The sequence below is a fragment of the Rhinopithecus bieti genome, unplaced genomic scaffold, assembly GCF_001698545.2.
Source record: "Rhinopithecus bieti isolate Rb0 unplaced genomic scaffold, ASM169854v2 scaffold_23236, whole genome shotgun sequence".
NCBI lineage: Eukaryota > Metazoa > Chordata > Mammalia > Primates > Cercopithecidae > Rhinopithecus > Rhinopithecus bieti.
The window spans coordinates 3,468,639-3,490,574 of NW_016811820.1; positions in this window are offsets into that span (position 1 = coordinate 3,468,639).

Below are 21,936 nucleotides of genomic sequence, written 5' to 3' on the forward strand. Positions count from 1 at the left end.
CAAGCTCTGCCTCCCATGTTCACGCTATTCTCCTGCCTCAGCCTCCCAAGCAGCTGGGACTACAGGCACCCACCACCACGCCCAGCTAATTTTTTGTATATATAATTTTTTTTTAGTAGAGACGGGGTTTCACCGTGTTTAGCCAGGATGGTCTCCATCTCCTGACCTTGTGATCTGCCCGCCTCGGCCTCCCAAAGTGCTGGGATTACAGGCGTGAGCCACTGCGCCCGGCCGAAAGTAGGCTTCTTACTGCCATTCCTGGAGAATTCCTTTCTTTATATAAAAAGGCTATCCTTCTCACCAAGATGTGGTATTGGGTTTTGAAGCCTTTAGAGGATGGAGGAGAACTGGGAATCAGCCTCTTGGGCAATCCAATCAGTTGCCTCATTCATAGTGGTCCATGGGGTGATGGATGTCCCAACAAGGTTCCCCTCATCTCCAGGCTGATATTTATAGCAACACTGGGGAGAAGGCTTTACATTTTAAAAAGAGAAATCAATATACCCAGAGCTGCTAAATTTAAACATTAGGTGGAAATCAAACATAGTATCTAAGAAAATGAAAACAAATAAATGAAGAGATGAACTTCCCAGGAGACACTGCAATCCATTTATCTGACTGCATTAAGTGACTGTTTTTTATAGTCATGAATATTTTTTGCCTCACAAGACTCTTGCCATTGAAGTGCTGATGAGAGGAAAGTTTTGGTGGTTTGGATAGGCAATAAAACTAGTCACAACATTCCCTTAAGCCAGAGCCTAATCCACAGCAAGCCCCTAACACTCTTCAATTCTTTTTTTTTTTTTTTTTTTTTTTTTGAGATGGAGTCTCACTGTCCCCCAGGCTGGAGTGCAGTGGCGCAATCTCTGCTCACTGCAAGCTCTGCCTTCCAGGTTCACGCCATTCTCCTCCCTCGGCCTCCCAAGTAGCTGGGACTACAGGCACCCACCACCATGCCCGGTTACTTTTTTGTATTTTTAGTAGAGACAAGGTTTCACCGTGTTAGCCAGGATGGTCTCGATCTCCTGACCTAGTGATCCACTTGCCTCAGCCTCCCAAAGTGCTGGAATTACAGGCGTGAGCCACCATGCCCAGCCGACTCTCTTCAATTCTATGAAGACTGAGAGAGGTGAGGAAGCAGCCTAAGAAAAGTTGACATGCAGAGGTGGGGTCATGAGGTTTAAGGAAATAAGCCACCTCTATAACATAAAAATGCAGGGTGAAGCAGCAACTGCTGATGGAGAAGCTTTAGCAAGTTATCCAGAAGATCTAGCTAAGATCATTGATGAAGGTGGGCTATACTCAACAACAGACTAGAAGCTTTAAAGCTTCAAAATACAAATTGACTGTCTTGTTAGGGGCTAATGGAGCTGATGACTGTAGGTTGGAGCCAATGCTCATTTACCATTCTGAAAACCCTAGAGCCCTTAAGAATTATGCTAAAACTACTCTGCCTGTGCTCTAAAAATGGAACAACAAAGCCAGAATGACAGCACATCTGTTTACAGCATGGTTTCCTGAATATTTTAAGCCCACTGTTGATACCTACTGCTCAGAAAAAAAAGGATTCTTTCCAAAACATGACTGCTCATGGACAATGCAGCTGGTCACCCCAGAGCTCTGATGGAGATGTACGAGAAGACTTTCCCCTCATCAGCAGTTAAGTCTGTTTCAGGTTCTTACCATCCATGTGTTCACTGGAGTAGCACTTTTAATTTCCATCAAGAACTGTTCCTTTGCACTACTTGGCTTGTTGTTTGGTGTAAGAGGCCTAGCTTCTAGTCTGTCTTGACTTGATATGCCTTCCTCACTAAACGTAATCATTTCTAGCTTTTGATTTAAAGAGAGATGTGTTACTCTTCCTTTCACGTGAACACTTAGAGGCCATTGCAGGATTATTAGTTGGCCTAATTTCAGTATTGTTGTGTCTCAGGGAATAAGGAAGCCCAAGGAAAGAGAGAGAGATGGGAGAATGGTCGGTTGGTGGAGCAGTTGAAACACACACATTTATCAATTAAGTTCATGATCTTATATGCGTATGGCTCATGGAACCCCAAAATTATTATAATAGTAACATCAAAGATAACTGATAGGCCAGGCGCGGTGGCTCACGCCTGTAATCCCAGCACTTTGGGAGACTGAGGCGGGCCGATCATGAGGTCAGGAGATTGAGACCATCCTGGCTAACACGGTGAAACCCTGTCTCTACCGAAAATACAAAAAATTAGCCGGGTGTGGTGGTGGGTGCCTGTAGTCCCAGCGGTTTTCGTGTCTGCTGACACAACGGCCATCCTGCAGCTCATGGATCAAGGAGTAATTTTGACTTTCAAGTCTTACTATTTAAGAAGTATGTTTTGTAAGGAAATAGTTGCCATAGATATTGATTCCTCCGATGAATCTAGGCAAAGTGAATTGAAAACTTCATGGAAAGAGTTCACCATTCTAGATGCCATTAAAAACATCCATAATTTATGGGAGTAGATCAAAACATCAATATAACAGGAGTTTGGAATGAGTGGATTCCAACCTTCTTGGTTAACTCTGAGGGTCTGAAGACTTCAGTGGAGGAAGGAACTGCAGATGTGGTGGAAATAGCAAGAGAACTAGAATTAGCCTGAAGATGTGACTGAAACTGTTATTATCTCATGATCAACCTTGAACAGATGAGGACTTGCTTCTTATGGATGAGCAAATAAAGTGGTTTCTTGAGGTGGAATCTACTCCTGGTGAAGATGCTGTGAACATTGTTGAAATGACAGCAAAGGTTTTAGAATACTCCATAAACTTAGCTGATCAAACATTGGTAGGATTTAAGAGAATTGACTCCAATTTTGGAGGAAGTTCTACTTGGATAAAATGCCATCAGACAGCATTGCATGCTACAGAGAAATTTCATGAAAGAGTCAATCAATGTGGTAAATGTTATTGTCTTAATTTAAGAAATTGCCACAGCCACTGCAATGTTCAGCAACCACCACCCTGATCAGTCAGCAGCCATCAACATTGAGGCAAGACTCTTCACCAGCAAAAAGATTTATGACTTGCTGAAGGCCCAGATGATTGTTAGCATTTTTCATCAATAATTTTAAATTAAGGAATATACATTGTTCTTCTAGACATAATACTATTGCACACTTAATAGACTACAGTATAGTGTAAACATAACTTTTATATGCACTGGTAAACCAAAAAATGTGCATGACTTGTGTGATGGTTAATATTGAGTGTCAACTTGAATGGATTGAAAGATGCAAAGTATTGTTCCTGGGTGTGTCCGTGAGGGTGTTACCAAAGGAGATTAACATTTGAGTCAGTGGGCTGTGAGAGGCAGACCCACCCTTAATCTGGGTGGGCACCCTCTAATCAGCTGCCAGTGTAGCTAGAATAATGCAGGCAGAAAAAGGTGGAAAGAGCAGACTTGCTGAGCCTTCCGGTCTTCATCTTTCTCCTGTGCTGGATGCTTCCTGCCCTTGAATATCAGACTCCAAGTTCTTCAGCTTTTGGACTGTTGGACTTACACCAGTGGTTTTCCAGGGACTCTCAGGCCTTTGGCCACAGATTGAAAACTGCTCTCTCAGCTTCCCTACTTTTAAGGTTTTGGGACTTGAATTGGCTTCCTTTCTCCTCAGCTTGCAGACGGCCTGTTACGGGACCTCACCTTGTGATCGGGTGAGTCAATACTCCTTAATAAACTCTCCTTCATATATACATCTATCTTATTAGTTCTGTCCTTCTAGACAACCCTGACTAATAGAACTTGCTTTATTGAAAGATTTGCTCTACTACAGTGGTCTGCAGTTGAACCCGCAATATCTCCAAGATGATTCTGTAATTTTTAGTCATTCCTTTACTAGAAACCAAATTTAGTGGTCTGTAATTTGATATCTTTTTGCACCCAAAGATGTGCATCTTGACCCTCCTTGTGCTTTTTAATTACCTGGTGAGTTTTGAAAAAATACAGGTGCCTGGGCCTCAACTCATACCCTGACATGGAGCCAAAAGTGTAACTGGTGGTGGAGGTTTTTTGTATGTCTGTTTTAAGCTCCCTGGGTGATTGGAGAAACTCCAATGGATTTCTCTGCATGACTGAATCACACTCTTCAGGACTAACTCGAATTTTACTCCCACTGAGAGACTTCCTTATTTGATAAACCCCTGGCCCATACCCCACCCCCAATGCTCCTTATATTTTTCTGTTTGACTTTCTTCCAGGTTTATTATTTAACTTTCTCTCTTACTCCTTTTCTCTCATAGAACTTTATTTCATTATTTTCTCTTTGGTCTTTAATTCTGAGGGTCCCATTTATTGTATGGGGTGAGGGTTTGGGGAGCATGTGATGGAGTGGTGGGTGATTCGTTGCTAGTTATTACAACTCTAGCTAGAGAGACCATTGAGAGTTCTGGTGACTTCAATGGCTTCCCTTACTGACCACAACCATAATCAGGATGCCATCTCCATGCCTATGGTGGCTCCATGATTCACCTAGGACAGGCTCTTCAGCCCCTTGGGTCACTACACATATATTTGGGGGATGCTATAAGGATTTCCCAGGCTTTATTGGCTCACAACTCACCTTCTCCTCCCTTTCCCTCTCTGGTGGTAGCTGCCTGGTTAGAAGCCACACTGGGATAGGCTCACCAGAATCCTCTCCAGCTACCACTTTCTAAAGTGTAAGCCAGGAAGTTGTGCCCCCTTTTATTTCCTGGGGAGTTTGAGGTGGGTTTTCGCTCTGAAATTATTTCTATCCTCTTTGGTTCATTTCATTAGTGTGGGAGAGGAAGAATCACTAAGCCTGCTTGACTCCACTATCTTTATCATGACTCAGCAAAGTCAGTTTAAAAACACAGCAAAACGCTAATGTCATGGTGTTCAGTAAAAATTCCAGGCACCAATACGTGGAGGTTATATGATATTGACCATATTTAATCTAAAAGATGAGAAGAAATACAACAAAATATAACAGGAATGGACTTTTATGGAGAGATTATGAAATGGGGTTGATTTAAAACTTCACTAATTGTTAAGTTTTCAAAACATTCTTATTTTGCTTTTACAGGGATAAAACACTGTGTGGGGATTAAAGAAAACTTTACAAAATGAAAAGCATAAAGCCGTTCTCTCTGGAGACCATACGCTTTCTCGTGTAGTTCTGTCATTGGTCAAACAGTTAACTTCCCTTTTTCATAATTGTCTAGATTCTGTGGTCTCTTTTCTAATCGAAGCTCATCTTCATCTAAGGACTTGGGCTAAATTTGGTGAATAAATGAGTGGTTAGGCTGGGAAATGCTGTGTAACCCCACAGAGGGTTAAAAAGTATGTCTTTGCAGTTGACTTTGGGGTCCCCTCCCAGGGACAAGCCCAGAGATGCTTTGCACACTCTCTTAGTCCATTTCATGCTGCTATACAGATAAAGAACAGAAAATTATTTCCTCACAGCTCTGGAGGTTGGGAAGTCCAAGAACAAGGCATCAGCATCTGGTGGGGGCCTTCTTGCTGTGTCTTAACATGGCAGAAGGCAGCATATGGGAGAAGTGGAGGTGAGAGAGAAAGAGAGACAGAGAGAGAGAGAGAGAGGAGCTGAATTCATCCCCACTCCCATGATAACAAACCCATTCCCAAAATAGCAACATTAATCCTAATCACCTCTTTTTTTTATTCAGTTTTTTTTTTATTTTTTATTTTTTTATTATACTTTAAGTTCTAGGGTACATGTGCATAACGTGCAGGTTTGTTACATATGTATACTTATGCCATGTTGGTGTGCCGCACCCATCAACTCGTCAGCACCCATCAATTCGTCACTTATATCAGGTATAACTCCCAGTGCAATCCCTCCCCCCTCCCCCCTCCCCATGATAGGCCCCGATGTGTGATGTTCCCCTTCCCGAGTCCAAGTGATGTCATTGTTCAGCTCCCACCTATGAGTGAGAACATGCGGTGTTTGGTTTTCTGTTCTTGTGATAGTTAATCACCTCTTAAAGATCCCATCTCCCAATATTGTTGCATTGGCGATTAAGTCTCCAGCACACTCCACAACTTTGGGGACTACATTCAAACCATAGCAGACACTGACAACAGTTAAAATGCCTCAAGTGCATACTCTGGGCCAGGCGCTGTCCCAAGTGCTTTAGACACCCAAGTGTACTTAACATATAGGGCAACCCTATACATATGGAAATACTTCAATTCCAACTTGCAGATGAGACAACTGAGGTTAAGTAACTTGCTTAAGATCAGAGGACAAGTGACAGAGTATGAGATCTACCCTGATGGGCACTCGTTTCTACCACTTATTACTATGAAGGAGCCTAAAATGTAGCTGCAGAAATAAAATAATTGAAACAACTATAAAGCAAAGCAGAATCTGACAAAAGGTTCAAGAGAAGAATAAATCCAGGGCTGAGAAAAGGATTCTGTCCAGAGGAAGGGAGTTGGCGAGGGAGGACATAAAATGGTCATGGAGAACGTGCTGTCTTAAATCAGAACATGCACTGTCTTAAATATGCTGTCTTGACTCTCAACTTCTGACTCACACTTTCAACAGCTGTTCTCTACTAATACTTGTGGCAAGATGGCAGCATCATTAGGAAGATCCAAGGTAATGTCCCCAGAAGACAACTTAGAGAGAGCAACAGAAAATTCACATGGGTGTGAACAGACCTGATAGTAATTTTCCAGGCAGATTGGTCAGCCACAGAGTGGTGTGTACGAGTGTGGGGGAGGATTGGAGTGGCAGTGTGTTATCCGTGTTGGGTACTGACTGATCCTCAAGCACATGAACCACTGACCATTGCTAGCACCCAGCAAGGTCAATCCTTACCACTGAGAGTGCTTCAGAATTAATCCAGTGCCATCCTAAAGACTCTCCTCTGCCATTCTGCTGTGACTGGGGAAAGTGATCAGGCAGGGCAAGATTGAGGTCATGCTGTCATTTGTCCCCTTAGGACTCATTATCTCATAAGCATGCACCTGCACACACACCCCTGTCCCCGAGCACTAGCAGCCTGTTGGGAACTTAGTACTTAGCATGTTTTGGAAACAAGGATCAGACTTCTCTGCTTCCCCTGAGGACCACAGTGTAAACATGTAATGTGGAACAGTTCTTATGTTTCTCACATTCCTCCCTTCCTCTCTCTGTTTCTAACCGCTTCTCACTTTCTGTTACCTTGCTGGCATTCCTTCCTTTCATTCCCCTTTCTTCATTCATCCATCTCCCCTTCAAACTGTGGTTCTTAGTCTTTTGAGAGGTCACAGATGCCTTTGAGACTCCGGTGAAAGCTGTGGATCTCCTCCCCTTAAAATAGACAGCTCACACACCCATTCCTGAATGTGTATGCATGAAGCTTTTCCATAGACCCATTATGAGTCTCTCTATGCCAGCAGAAATCCCTGGTTGATATGGTTTGGCTGTGTCCCCCCCCAAATCTCATCTTGAATTGTAGCCCCCTTAATTCCCACATGTCGTGGGAGGGACCCAGTGGGAAGTAATTGAGTCATGTGGGTGGGTCACTCCCCTGCTATTCTTGGGATAGTGAATAAGTTTCATGAGATCTGATGGTTTTATAAAGGGGAGTTCCGCTACACAAGCTCTGTCTCACCTACTGCCATGTAAGATGTGTCCTTGCTCTTCCTTCACCTTCCGCCATGATTGTGAAGCCTCCCCAGCCACGTGGAACTATGAGTCCATTAAATCTCTCTCTCTCTCTTTTTTTTTTTTTTAAATAAAGTACCCAGTCTTGGGTACATCTTTATTCAGCAGCATGAGAATGAACTAATACACTGGTCTATAGGTGGAACTCTTCCTTCATCCCTTTCATATGCACTGCAATCAAGAGCATGGGCTTCACTCAAGTCCTCTCCATTGACCAGCGAGTGAGCACGCTAGGTCCCACTTTTCCTTTCCTCTCAGGCCCTTCTCATGGCCAAGTGATTGAAGGCATGGACCTTGAATTATCTGGGTTATCTGGGTAAAAATTTAGGTTTTGTCTTTTTTTTTTTTTTTTTTGAGACCGAGTCTCGCTCTGTCGCCCAGGCTGGAGTGCAGTGGCCAGATCTCAGCTCACTGCAAGCTCCGCCTCCCGGGTTCACGCTATTCTCCTGCCTCAGCCTCCCGAGTAGCTGGGACTACAGGCGCCCACCACCTCGCCCGGCTAGTTTTTTTGTATTTTTTTAGTAGAGACGGGGTTTCACCGTGTTAGCCAGGATGGTCTCGATCTCCTGACCTCGTGATCCGCCCGTCTCGGCCTCCCAAAGTGCTGGGATTACAGGCTTGAGCCACCGCGCCCGGCCGGTTTTGTCTTTTTTTTATGTGCCCTTGGATGGGCAAGTCTCTTCATCAAAAAATTGAGACTAACTGTATATTCCTTATAGGAATTTATTATGATGACTTGCATTAATAAATATCAAAGCCCTTAGAACAATGCCTGGCAGGGATTAAATGATATCAATCCTTTCCATTTTTATTACTTGGGTTCTCAGTACTGAAGGAACGGGAAGGGGTTTTGCTTTGAGGACCAGTTATACCTTCCTCCTCTTTTTTCTTATTTCTGGAGGTAGTAGAACTAATAAGTACAGTCCCACATAATGTAAACATGCAGGAAACATTTAAGTCCTTGGCGGATAATTAAGATAACACTTGTTACCATCAAGGAGCTTAAAATTAAGCTCCAGAAATAAAGTAAAACAATCAAAACAACTATAGTGCAAGGCAGAATCTGACAAATGGTTCAAGAGAAGAATAAATCCAGAGCTGAGAAAGGGATTCTGTCCAGAGGATGGAGAGGGATTGGTAAGGGAGGACATAAAACTGTGTCATGGAGAATGTGCTGTCTTAAGTCAGTAACAGAATAATATGGAGAGCGGGGGCTTTTGCACAGAAGGAGTGGTGTTCAGAGGTACTCAGGCAGCCAGTGTTGGAGGTGTCTGGGAAACAAGGAAGCCTGAGGAAGGCTCTGTCCTGGGGGATGTTAGGAGAAATGGCTGGAAAGGTAGGGTGAGCCAAATTGGGGAGAAATCTTTAAAAGATGCATGTTTTGGAGGTAACTTCATTGCAAGAGCAGAAACTCACTCAAATCAGCTTACCTAAATGGTACTTTATTTCAAGATGTCATGGTTTCTCACACAGCTCATGGGAATGAAGTAAAGCCAGGTCACTCCAAGGATTTAAACCGGAAATCAGAAAGAAGTGCCCATTGGGGTGTGTCTCACACTCTGTCTCCGCCTATCACCTTATCTCTCTGCCTTTCTGTGTCTCTGTCCTTCTCAGTCCCCCTCCTGGGTGTCTCTTTCATTCTCACTCCAGCACTCAGGGGCCCAAAATGGCAGCCCTAGACCCATGTCCATATGATCCTTGGGGTTCATAAATGCACAGATCAACCCCATCTCAGTAGGACTGCTATGTATGGTTAGGCAGGTTGGACCCTGCACAAGGCTACCTGCCAAGGGGGTGAATGCTGGCTGAAATCCAGTGTAATTCCCTCACTAATATTTCATTGACTAAAGCATACCACACAGATTTCAAAGGGACATGTGTTCCTACCATGTTCCAGAAGGCGGAAAAACCAGAGTTTTGGTAATAGTTCTAAAGTTTACTACACAGGAAAGAAAAGCCTTTAAACTGTACAAACTGGTATTTTCTGATAATTTCTAGCATCTACCATTCTATTTAACTTCTGCATAATGTTCCATCTCATTCCTTTTAACTACTGTACTGCACAGCTCATTGCCATTAAGATATGCTGCATAATATTCCATTGTACGACTGCATTATGGCTGATTTCTGCCCCCATGCTAGGGGACTTTTAGGTTTTTCTAAGTCATTCTTTCTAGTACAAATAATGAGGCAATACATTTCTCTCTGTGTGTGTGTGTATATATATATCCGTATGTGTGTGTGTTAGGGGAATACATATACATGCATATATACACAGTCAGGTGCCTCAAAAAGACATTGTGGTCAAAGATAGCCCACATACACGACTGGGTCCCATAAGACTATCATGAAGGTGAAAAATTCCTGTTGCCTACAGTTGTCATAGCTGTGGTAACGTCATAGTGCAATGTGTTACCTTTTCTATGTTTAGGTAGGTTTAGATACATAAATACTTACCATTGTGTTACAATTGTCCGCAGTATTCAGTACCATCACATGCTGTACAGGTGTGTAGCCTCAGAGCAATAGGCTGTACCATGTAACCTAGGTATGTAGGTTACCTGGTAGGCTAGATCATCTGGATTTGTGTAAGTACATTCCATGATGGTCAAACAATGACAAAATTGCCTAATGACACATTTCTCAAAATGAATACACATTATTAAGTGATGCATGACTGATTTTTTTTTCCTTTTATATTTGAAAGTACATCTCTGGGATATGTAGAGAATTTAAAGATCAGCTCCTATTGTTACAAGATAAAAACTGGACAGGCATCACATTAATGACTTTTTGTGAACCCATTAGAGAGCTGAGATTAGAGAACAGGTCGCAGGACACACCGCCATCTTGAAGAGAAACAGGTGCTTGCAGGGAAACTCCTGACCTGCTTATTTGCTTACCTGGGGGAGAAGCAAAGAAGAAGCCACTGGGTATCATATACGCTCATAGAAACACAAAACGAGAAATTTTGCCTCCTATTAGGCTAGTATGACAGTGTGAGGCTCCTGGGGGCTGTAGTCATGGGGGGAGGAGATTCCCTCCTCCCTTTTCAGGTTTTCCTCCAGGAACTCCACCAGGCTCTCACAGGAAGTGTTACGGGTGCAGGGTCTTGACTACGAATTGTCCCAGTTCTTGGCATTTTAAATAAAGAACTGGACAAAATGCACAAACAAAGCAATGAAAGAAGGAAGCAACAAAAGCACAGATTTACTGAAATGAAAGTACACTCCACAGAGTGTGAGTGGGTTCAAGCAAGCAGTTCAAGAGTCCTGGTTACAGAATTATCTGGGATTTAAATACCCTCTAGAGGTTTCCCATTGGTTACTTGGTTTACACCCTATGTAAATGAAGGAGTGGTCTTCCATCAGTCTGATTGATTGCAGAAGGCAACCAATCAAAGGCTGAAGTGAAGTTACAAAGTCACACTTCTATGCAAATGAGACTCTGTCTCAAAATAAAGAAAAGAAACTAGGCAAGAAAGAAGGAAGACAGTGGAGTAATGCCTTTTAAAGTGGTGAAAGAAAATAGTGTGAAGAAGGGTCTCTGTGGAGTTCCATCAGTGGCTGCCACTCCCCTTCCCCAGCCAACGCCTCTGGATTATCTCCATCCTTCTGAGGCAGGAGCATAGGGTCTAGAGGTAGGGAACCTAAGGCTGATTCCACTCACTTCCTAGAACTAAATGAAAAGGAAAACTTCAACTTTCCATGCTCAAGTAACAAAGAAAGAGGTTTTTTCTTTAGGCAGAAGGAACATTATTAAGGTAAGAATCTTAGATATACACGAAGAAATGAAGAGCATTGGAATTGAGATGAATGAAAGTAAAATATAACTAAGAAAAATTTTAGTTGCTATAAAAAAATCACTGACTGTAGAAAGAAATAACAGTAGTGATGTATCAGTGCTTATATCATATGTAAATGAGAAATATATGACCACAGTAAAACAAGACATGGGAAGAAGGAACTGGGATTTGGGGATTTTGTTTTAAGTTCCTCTCACTATGCATGAAGTGATATGATATTTTGATGAAATGTTATTACAATGAGAGATGGACGTAGATTACTTAAAAATGTATATTGTAAACCATAGGGAAACCACTAGGAAAGTTAAAAAGTACAAATAGTAAATTAATAGAGAAGATAAAACAGAATCATAAAATGCTCATTAAAACCAGAGAAGGAAAAAAAAAAAAACAAAAAAACAAGTAAACAGAAATCAAAGAACAAATACAACAAAAAGAAAAGAGCTTGGAAATGTGGTAAGTTTTAGTCCAAATATATGAGTCATTGCTTTTTTAAAATTTATTTTATTTTTTGAGACAGATTCTGGCTCTGTCACTCAGGCTGGAGTGTAGTGGTGTGATCTCTGCTTGGTGGAAACTTCACTTCCCAGGTTCAAGCAATCCTCCTACCTCAGCATCCCAAGTAACTGGGTTTACAGGTGTGCACCACCACACCTGGCTAATTTTGTATTTTAGTAGAGATGCGGTTTCACCATGTTGGCCAGGCTGGTCTCGAACTCCTGGCCTCAAGTGATCCACCTGCCTCTACTTCCCAAAGTGCTGGAATTACAGGCATGAGCCACTGTGCTATGCCATTATTTTAAATGTGAATGATCTAAACACAACAGTTGAAAGACAGACATTGTCAGATTGGATTTTTTTTAAAAAGTCAAGCCTCAACTATATTTTATTTTGTATACAATGTACTCACTTTAAATATACTGCAAAGACATGGATACTTTTTTCTTTCTTTCTTTTTTTTTTTGATGGAGTCTTGCTCTGTCACCCAGGCTGGAGTGCAGTGGTGCGATCTTGGCTCACTGCAGTCTCCGCCTTCTGTGTTTAGGCAATTCTCCCACCTCAACTTCCCAAGTAGCTGGGATTACAGGGTTGTGCCACCATGCCCTGCTAATTTTTGTATTTCTAGTAGAGATGGGGTTTCACCATGTTGGCCAGGCTTGTCTCGATCTCCTGACCTCAGGTGACCACCCAACTCAGCATCTCAAAGTGCTGGGATTATAGGCATGAGCCACCACGCCCAGCCCATGGATACGTTTTTTAAAAAAAGGATGAAGAAAAATATACCATGAAAACATTAACCAAAAAAAGCAGGAGTCATCATATTAATGTTGGACAAATCACTAACAATAAATTTTAGATAAAATATAATCAACTGACTTAACCTAACTGACATTTATAGAACACTTTATTCAACAATAGTAGAATACACATTTATCTCAAGTACACAAGCAGCACTCATCACAATAGATCATATTCTGGGCTACAAAACAAACCTCAAAAAATGTAAAGGAATAGAAATAATACAGTGGACATTCTTGCATCATATCCAAATTGCACTAGAAATCAATAAGACATAGTAGGAAAAGCCCAACGATTTGGAAATTAAACACTATACTTTTAAATAGCCCATGGGTCTAAAAAGAGATGTCTTAAAGGAAACTTCAGTCTTTTGAAATAAAATAAACCAGAATTTGTGGGATGCAGAAAAAGTAGTCTTTAGAGGGAGAAATATAGCATTGAATACTTATATTCGACAAAGATGAAAAATCACAAATTTGCCTAAATTTCCACCTTAGGAAACTCGTGAGAGAAAAAAAAAACTATTTCCGAGGCCAAGGGGAAAGAATTGCTTGAGGCCAGGAGTTCCAGACAGCATGGGCAACATAGCGAGACTCCCCCAAAATTTAAAAACAAAATTAGCTGGGTGTGGTGGCATGTGCCCGTAGTCCCAGCTACTAGGGAGGCTGAGGCAGGAGGATCACTTGATCCTGGGAGTCTGAGGCTGCAGTGAGCTATGATTGTGCCACTGCACTCCAGCCTGGGGGGCACAGCAAGATCCTGTCTAAAGAAAGAAAGGAAAGGAAGAAGAAAAGAAAGAAAAAGAAGAAAGAAAGAAAGAAAGAAAGAAAGAAAGAAAGAAAGAAAGAAAGAAAGAAAGAAAGAAAGAAAGAAAGAAAAGAAAGAAAGAAAGGAAGGAAGGAAGGAAGGAAGGAAGGAAGGAAGGAAGGAAGGAAAGGAAAGGAAAGGAAGAGGAAAGGAAGAAAGAAAGAGAAAGACTAAAGGAAGAAAGAAGAAAGAAAAAGAAAGAGGAAAGAAGAAAAGAAAGAAAGAAAGAAAGAAAGAAAGAAAGAAAGAAAGAAAGAAAGAAAGAAAGAAGAGAAAGAAAGAAGGAAAGAAAAGCAAATCTAAAGCAAGCAGCAGGAAGAAGATAAAAATTAGAGCAGAACTCAACCAAACCAAAAACAGGAAAACAATAGAGAGAATCAAAGAAACCAACAGCTGATTCTTTAGAAGAATATCTCTAGAATAAATTCCCAGAAGTGTGTGATGGCTCAAAGAGCTTATGAATTTTAAATTTGGAAAGATAGCACTGCATAGATCAATTTCCCACCCCAGTGTGTGAAAATCTCAGTTTCTGCATATTCTTGTCTGCACTGTACATGATCAATATTTTTATTCTTTGACAATCTAATACAAATAATAGAAATGGTGCCTTTTCTTGTAAAGTTTTGCTGCCTTCCTCTTCATGTGTTTCTAAGTTAAGTCTATCTTTTTCTGGGAAGTATTTCAAGTCCTTTGCCCATTCATTTTTCTATTGATTAGTTGCTATTTTTTCTTATTGATTCAAAAGTAGTATTTAAATATTTAGTTTAAGGGAACTAACCATTTTAACATACAACAAATTTCCCCTACTTTGATTTATTTATTTATTTATTTATTTATTTAATTATTTATTTATTTAGAGACAGGGTCTTACTCTTTCATCCAGGCTGGAGTGAGGTGGTGTGTTCACGCTCACTGCAGCCTTGACTTCAAGGGTTCAGGTGATTCTCCCACCTCAGCCTCCTGAGTACCTAGGACCACAAGTATGTGCCACCGTGTCTGGTTAATTTTTAAAATTTATCATGTAGAGATGGTGTTTCACCATGTTGCCCAGGCTGGTCTCAAACTCCTAGGTTCCAGTGATCCTCCCGCCTCCACCTCCCAAAATGCTGGGATTACAGGCATAAGCCACTGTACCCAGCCTAATTCCCCCACTTAGTCCCATGTATTTTGACTTTGTTCACTGTATTTGCTGCCACCAAGTGTATTGGATAAACCTATCTTTCTCAAACCTCAAAAGCCACAGAAAAGTCTCAACTACACCAAGATTCTTCTAATTCTTTTATTGCTTCATTTTTTACTTTTAAATTTTTGATCTATCCTTTTGATATATAAGGAGTGATGTGTCATTGAATTTCAAGGTTATTTCTGAACATCTGAAAAGCAGTTTGCTGCCTTTTTTCTGAAGCCTGAATTTTTTTTACATGTAATTCATGTTCCTTAAGAAAATCTGAAAATAGATAAAAGAATTAAAACACCCACAATCGCATCATTTAGATATACCTTCTGTTATTTTATTATATAACATTTCTCAATGAAAAAAATATGTAAATATAACGCTTTTTAAAACAAGAAATGGAATTGCAGTACACATCATGTTTTACCATCTGTATTTTTTGATTCACAACATATTGTGATGATCTTTCCAAGGGCATCTTTTTGGTCATGCTTTGGGTTGAAATCGTGATTACGAGGGTTGAGGAAGGTGAAGGAGCAGAGGTGTTTGGACGAATCTTTCTTTCTCCAAGTTTGCTGGTAACAGAAAGGAGAACTGAAGGGCGGCAGCTTGAGGACCATCTGGGTTGAGGAGTCATATTTTCCTTGGGATGGAACAGTCCTGCTCTAGACACCAAGGAACAACCGGGAAAGTGAAGGGGAAAAATGGGAGGGGGCTGGAGGCAAAGGGGAGGGATTCTCTTGCCAGGAGAGGAGAGAAAAGGAAGACAGGAGGGTGAGGGGATGGATATTAAGAAGCAGAAGGGATGGAATTTAGAGTTCACGCTGCGTGGTTCCAATCTCCCTGAAGCAGATGAGGTCATCGGCTGAGAGTGAGGAGGACTGGAGTGAGTTTGGCGCCTCCAGGAAGCAAGAATGTTGGAGCAGAGGCTCTGGGAACTTCATCAGGGAGAAGAGCAGCGCCAAAAGCCAACTAGGGGAATAGTCGGAGCAGTCACTTGGCTCCGCCAGCCTCACTCTGGATCCAGGAGCGGAAAAGAGAGGAAGGAGGCTTGAGGCATGGCCAGGGTGGAGGTAGGGGGAGGGGGGACAGGTACAGCAGGCCCCCTGGGCTGCAGCAAGCACCCTGGGGTGTCCAGAACGGAGGCCAAATGTAGGGAAGGTTGCCTCTCATCAATACCATCCTCGCGGTGGCTCACGCCCATAATCCCAGCACTTTGCGAGGCTGAGGCGGGCAGATCATTTGAGGTCAAGAGTTTGAGACCAATCTGACCAACATGTTGAAACCCCCTCCCTACTAAAAATGCAAAAATTAGCTGGGCATGGTGGTGCAGGCCTGTAATCCCAGCCACTTGGGAGGCTGAGGCAGGAGAATCACTTGAACCCAGGAGGTGGAGGTTGCAGTGAGCCGAGATCATGCCATTGCACTCCAGCCCGGGTAACAGAGCAAGACCCCGTCTTAAAAAAACAAAAAACGAAAAACACCACACTGTGCCGTCTGCTCAGGTGGTCTTATTTCTGCCTTCCTACTCTAGGATTCCTATCTGTAGCCTCCCATTCATTTGCCATCCCGCTGGCCACCAGGCTCATCATCCCCTTCTCCTCGAGCTGGGGCCTCCTGATCTTCAGAAACAGACTCTCTCTCATCTCCAGATTCCAGGGAGCAGGAGAAATTCAAGCACTGGCCAGCACTGCATCCTTGAACTCCTCAGCAAGGCACCAAAGTTCTCCGTGTATCACTGCCCAAAAACGTCCAGGCAGCCTCCCATCTCCCCAGGGTCCTAACAGCATGACTGTTCAAATCCACAGTGTCTTGAACATCTTGTGCAGAGATGGATCAAACCATGCTGCTGCCTGAAGGAAGTTTGGAGCAGGTGTCTTAGTCCCTTCGGGCTGCTGTAGCAAAGTGCTATAGGCTGGGTGGCTCAAAAACAACAACAATTTATTTTTCATAGCTCTGGAGGCTGGAAGTCCAAGATCAGGATGTCAGCATGGGCGGGTCCTGGCGAGGCCCCGATTCTGGGTTGTAGACTTCCATCTTCTCTCTGTGTCCTCACTTGGTGGAAAGACAGCTGGTTAGCTCTCTGGCCTCTTCTTATAAGTGCACTAATCTGGCCCGGCACAGTGGCTCATGCCTGTAATCCCAGCACTTTGGGAAGCCAAGGTGGGTGGATCACCTGAGGTCAGGAGTTTGAGACCAGCCTGGCCAACATGGTAAAACCCTGTCCCTACTCAGAATGCAAAAATTAGTGGGGTGGGGTGGTGCATGCCTGTTGTCCCAGCTACTCATGAGGCTGAGACAGGAGAATCGCTTAAACCTAGGAGGCGGAGGTTGCTGTGAGCCAAGATTGTGCAACTACACTCCAGCCTGGGCAATATGGTGAGACTCTGTCTCAAAAAACCAAAAAATTATAACTGCATTAATCCTATTCATGGGGGTTCCACTTTGTGAAAGGCAAATAAATCTCATGGTCCTTAAATCACTAAGCTAAAGGGAAAAGTCAAGTTGAGAACTGCTTCAGGCCAACCTGCCTCCCACTCTATTCAAAGTTACCCCTCCGCTCACTGAGATAAATGCATAGCTGATTGCCTCCTTTGGAGAGGTGAATCAGAAATGCAAAAGAATGCAATCATTTGTCTCTTATCTATCTATGACCTGGAAGCTCCCTCCCCACTTTGAGTTGTCCCGCCTTTCCAGACTGAACCCATGTTCATCTTACATATGTTGATTGATCTCTCAGGTCTTCCTAGAATGTATACAACCAAACTGTGCTCTGACCACCTTGGCCACATGTCGTCAGTGTAAGATTCTCCCCAGGGCCTGAAAGCTTAAAGGGCTGAGTAATTCCTCCCTTCTCAGGCCCAGTCCCAACGCGCAAGGCTACTTGTGTCAGCAGTGTGTGTCAGCAAGATAGCAGAAGCAGGAAGAGAGCCGGCCGGAAGACACGTACCCTGGCCGGAAGACACGTACCCCTGAAGGCTGAGAAAGAGGCCATCCGGGTACAACGTAGCAGTTATGTCAGACTAGGACACTTCCTGTTTACGGGAGACTATAAAACCTTTGCCCCGTCCACATGTGAGGTTGACACCATTTTAGGCCTCAGCCCGCCTGCACCCAGGCGCTCATTAAAACAGCACGTTGCTCCACACTGCCTTGTGTTGTCTGTTGGTGCACTCGGGGTTCGAATGGATACAAGAACCTTACAGTCAGGACCTCCTAAGGCTGTGTCACTGGCACACGTTCTCAACCTTGGCAAAATAAACTTTCTAAATTAACTGAGACCTGTCTCAGATTTTCGGGATTCAGAACTCTCATGACCTAATTACCTTCCAAAGGCCCCACCTCCAAATACCATCGCATTGAGATTAGGGTTTCAACATATGAATTTTAGCAGGAGACAGACATTCAGTCCATTACAACAGGAAACAAGGGTAATTCATCCAGGCAAATAATTCCAACGCAGCGGGGCAGGCATACGACAGAGGCCGGCAAAAGGCATTCCTGGGCCGGGTGTGGTGGCTCACACCTGTAATCCCAGCACTTTAGGAGGCTGAGGCAGGAGGATCCCTTGGGGCTAGGAGTTCGAGACCAGCCTGGGATGGAGCTGCAGCCATCACTTCTGCAGTCCTATGGCAATACAGGATGGCACAAGATCCCTCTCTCTACTTTTACCCTCTGGTCCCTATATTCAAGGAAGTATGGTAGGCCAGGCGTGGAACCTCATATCTGTAGTCCCAGCACTTTAGGAGCTGAGGTGGGAGCATCCCTTGAGTCCAGGAGCTTGAGACCAGCCTGGGCAACATAGCAAGACTCCATCTCTATATACAATTAAAAGCTGAGCTGAGGATGGGGGTACATGCCTGTAATCCCAGCTACGCAGGAGGCTGAGCCCAGGAGTTGGAGGCTGCAGTGAGCTGTGATCACACCCTTGCACTCCAGCCTGGGTGATAAAGCAAAACTCTATCTCCAAAAAATGAAAATGAAAAAAGGAAAGCATTAGAGATGAGCTCTAAAGGACACCGGGAAAGAAAGGGGAAGGGAATTCCAGGCAGAAGGAACCCAATGAGCAAATGTTCCAAGTCAAGAAGAGCCTGCAATGTGGGGTCATTCAAGATCAGAAGAGCTTGAAGCTGTGGCAACTGTGGGCCCTGACCCTAAGCATAGCAGGCTCTTTTTTTTTTTTTTTTTTTGAGATGGAGCCTTGCTCTGTTGCCAGGCTGGAGTGCAGTGGCACGATCTCGGCTCACTGCAACCTCCGACTCCCTGGTTCAAGTGATTCTCCTGCCCCAGTCTACTGAGTAGTTGGGATTATAGGTACGTACCACCATGCCCAGCTAACTTTTGTATTTTTTTTTAGTAGAGATGGGGTTTCACCATGTTGGCCAAGATGGTCTCCATCTCCTGACTTCATGATCTGCCCGTCTCAACCTCCCAAAGTGCTGGGATTACAGGCGTGAGCCACTGGGCCAGGCCCATAGCAGGCTCTTATATGCACTACCGTGGGCTGGGCCTCGATTCTGTGGCTGCTGTGGTGTGACCAAGTGTGGGTTCCACCTGGGTCTGGGACACAGGCCCTCCTCCTGGGGCTGCCCAGCCATGCAGGCTCTGAGCCCTCATCGTGAGGCATTTTGCTCTCTGTCCTCTGAGCCGATCTCTGCCTGCAGAAACCATCTCCCCTCTGTTCCCAGTGCTGTAATTCCTGCTAAGACCTAGGCAAGGCTTGATGCTGGGTTCTCATTCTCACTGGGGTTGCCTTGGCCCTGTGAGTTTCAAGTCAAGTCACTCCTCCACTCTCACTGGGTCTGTTTCTTCATCCATGACCCCAGGAGGGGGCCTGGAGGGAGGCACAGTGGATGTACCTGCAACCACGGCCTGTCCTCACCTGCCTTCTCTTTCTTTCCTTTTGTGGTGCTGTTTTATCTGGAACTTTGCTGAAGCGGCAGTTTATTCTAATTCTCTCCAGCAGGACACATTGTATACTGTGGTTCATCATATGCTAATAACATAATTATGTGGTTAGAAGATCAGGTCAGCAGAACATCGGCCAGGATGGGAAATAAATCAAAGCCAGGCGTTTTCAGGGGAAAGTTCCAAGTGTCTCTTTAGCAAGGCCTCTCCGGGCTCCCGGCCCAGGGTACAAGGCTGCAAAGCCCTACCACGCAGGGGGAGGATGAGAAGACAGCTGCCAGGCTGTCAAATTGCGGTCCCCGACCAGCAACCCCAGGGGCCAGTCACCAACCAGCTTGGAAAAACAGGACTAGTCTCTAAATAATGCTTGACAGATTTTTGGAACTTTCTTCTGTCCAAAGGGGACCCTGGGGTTTTTAGTCTGGTGTGTAATCTCATAACTACATTGAAGGCAAACAGAAAAGTACTAAGAGACATGATAACTTGCTAGTTAGGCACAAGCGCAAGCTGCTTAGTGCTTGGTGAGGCTAGAACCTGGTCTTCTGACCCCGGAGAGAAGTTGCTTTTATTGCACTCTATGTCTCCTCAAATACTTGCCTGTTACTGCAGCTTCTTCAGAAATGAGGGAGCAGGGAGTCAGGATGACTGTTCACACTGGGACAACTGGAGGTCAACTGCAGGAATTTTTTTCTTTTTTTGGAGACAGTCTCCATCTGTCACCCAGGCTGCAGTGCAGTGGCACAATCTCAGCTCACTGCAACCTCCGCCTCCCGGGTTCAAGTGATTATCATGCCTCAGCCTCCTGAGTAGCTGGGACTATAGGCACACACCACCATGCCTGGCTTTTTTTTTTTTTTTTTGTCTTTTGAGTAGAGACAGGGTTTTACCATGTTGCCCAGGCTGATCTCGAACTCCTGACCTCACACAATCTGCCACCTTGGCCTCCCAAAGTGCTGGGATTACAGGCATGAGCCACTGCACCCAGCCAGGGACTCCTTTCTATAGTGATTTTTTTTTTTTTTCTTAAGAGACAGGGTCTTGCTGTGTTGCCCAGGCTGGAGTGTAGTGGTGTGATCATAGCTCCCTGCAGCTTTGACCTCTTGTGCTCAAGCGATCCTCCCACCCCAGCCTCCTGAGTAGCTGGGACTACAGGTATACACCACTATGCCTGGCTGATTTTTTTAAAAAATACTTTTGTAGGCCAGGCCTGGTGGCTCACGGCTGTAATCCCAGCATTTTGGAAGGCCAAGGCTGGCAGATCACTTTGAGACCAGCCTGGCCAACATGGTGAAACCCCATCTCTACTAAAAACACAAAAATTAGGTAGGTGTGGTGGCAGATGCCTGTAGTCCCAGCTACTCAGCTGGCTGAGGCAGGAGAATTGCTTGAGCCTGGGGAGCAGAGGTTGCAGTGAGCCAAGATCCAGCCACTGTACTCCAGCCTGGGCAACAGAGCAAGACTCTGTCTCAAAAAAAAAAAAAAAAAGGAGAAAGGAGAAGAGGGATGTCAAGAGGTTAGGCAGCAGATGGTGTGAAACAGACCAGGACTTCAGGCAGCTGAGAAATATTTGTCACGCCCTATGGACATGGCTCCCCTAGCTCTTTTTCTGGTAGGAGAACAGGGCTTTCAAGGTGGAGACTGTGCTTGAAGGGTTTGTTTATGGAAATCCAAAGGTTCAGTTCATGAAGTTGGCCAGGGGCCCCCTTCTCATCTCTTTCTGGAAACTCTTCCCACTCCCAGGAGCCCCTTCTCTTCCAAGAACCTCCCAGAACCTGGATTTCATTAAATACCAAGGAGGTAAAACACTTTTTAATCATCTGTAAGATCTGAACTCTTAAAGGCCCACTTCTGTGGTTGTCAAAATGTGGCCCCAGTACCATTGATGGGTGCCTGGGAGTGGGTCAGAAATGCAAAAGCAGACCAGGCGCAGCGGCTCGCACCCATGATCCCAGCGCTTTTGAAGGCCATGGCAGGAAGACCGCTTGAACCCAGAAGTTCAAGGCTGCAGGGAGCGATGATTTGTACCACTGCCCTCCAGCCTAGATGACAGAGAGAGACTCTGTCAAAAAAAAAAAAAAAAAGGCCAGGCACAGTGGCTTATAAGGCCTGTATTCCCAGCACTTTGGGAGGCCAAGGTGGGACAATGGCTTGAGCCTAGGAATTTGAGACCAGCCTGAGCAATATGGTGAAACCCCATCTCTACAAAAAAAAAAAAAAAATACAAAAGTTACCCCAACATGGTGGCGTGTGCCTGTAGTCCCAGTGACCTGGGGGGTTGAGGCTGGAGGATC